Raw genomic sequence first — 1,316 nt, 5'->3', positions numbered from 1 at the left:
GCCTTCGGGAGAGGTGTTAGTTGGACAATGCCTAGGCTAACCGGCATGTCTGCTTCCATGCATTGTGCTAAGCTAGGCTAACGTGCAGCCAGATAGCTTTCTACTGAACGCACACAGAGAGGAAACTGGTATCTATCTTCTTGTCTCTCTCTTTAGAAGGACGGTAAACATTTCCCAAAATGCTGGGAGAACAGAAAAGCGATTTTCGATTAGTATTCGAATAGTTCCTTCCCAGTGACTATCGGATAGCAATTTAGTGAGTTTTGCCCGTCCCTATATTGATTGATTGATTGAAAACTTTATTAACAGATTGCAGAATGGGTACAATACAGTACAGCTCAATACTCACAATTGTTAAGGGGATGTAGACCAGAGAAAGACTTTCGTCTTGTTTACATCAGGGTCCCCCATTTTCAATTCATCGTAACATTTATGACATACATGACATACAGATAGACAGTACTGCTACATCTATACATTTATGACATACCAGATTGCAAATACAGTACTGTTTGTGATACAAAAAGAGTCCAGAAAAGGGAGGTATATACATTTGACGTAAAAACTGTACATTGGAGGAGGGTTGGGTGGGGTTGGGTGGGGGGGGTTGGGTAGGAGGGGTTGGGGGGGAAACACTGTACAAACAAGCAAAACTGTACATTGGAATATTGACAAACCATATTAGGTAAATGACTGTACATTGGAGGGGGTTGGGTTAGGACATGACGTCTGAGATGGAGAGGTGTTATGGGAGACGCTAGTCACGAGCAGAGGACCACAGGGACGTTCCTGTTGACTCATATAGAGATACGAGCTCTTGACCTACAGAAGGGCTGCTATATATAGATGGACAACAATCCCCCTATAAAGCTAGGTGTGAAGAGAGAGGAGAGAGAGAGAGAGAGAGAGAGAGAGAGAGAGAGAGAGAGAGAGGGAGAGAGAGAGAGAAGAGAGAGAGCGAGAGAGAGAGAGAGAGAGAGAGAGAGAGAGAGAGAGAGAGAGAGAGAGAGTGAGGACTAAGTGAGGACAGCCTTGCCATCGAGAAAGGCCGCATAGGCAGGCAGACCTGGAGAAGACGGACTGTGCGCCCACTGCACACAAGACTAAGGCTGAGACCACTTATCGATTTTTTGCATTTGAAAAAAATAATGAAAAAAACATTTCAAATACTTTTTTCTTAAAAAACTGAAGAAAATATTATTTAAAGGGGAACTATCTTTATAAATGGCCTTTTTGAGTGTTTAGCATTGTTTCCTAGCTATGTGAACTTATATTAATATGATCTATGTCTCTAATTCTCATATTGGCGCATTCTT

The 1,316-nt window shown here is 42.5% G+C and overlaps 1 protein-coding gene across 1 annotated transcript in view; it reads right to left on the bottom strand.

The window, feature by feature from the left end:
- The window catches only part of pitpnm2 (phosphatidylinositol transfer protein, membrane-associated 2), a gene marked incomplete at both ends in the record, with an annotated part of 78,923 nt that overhangs the window by 15,794 nt on the left and 61,813 nt on the right, over positions 1-1,316 (bottom strand). The window lies entirely within an intron of this gene.

This window comes from Notolepis coatsorum (assembly GCF_963971535.1).
Source record: "Notolepis coatsorum genome assembly, chromosome: 11".
NCBI classification, from domain to species: Eukaryota; Metazoa; Chordata; class Actinopteri; order Aulopiformes; family Paralepididae; genus Notolepis; species Notolepis coatsorum.
This window is presented reverse-complemented; position numbering and strand designations above follow the sequence as displayed.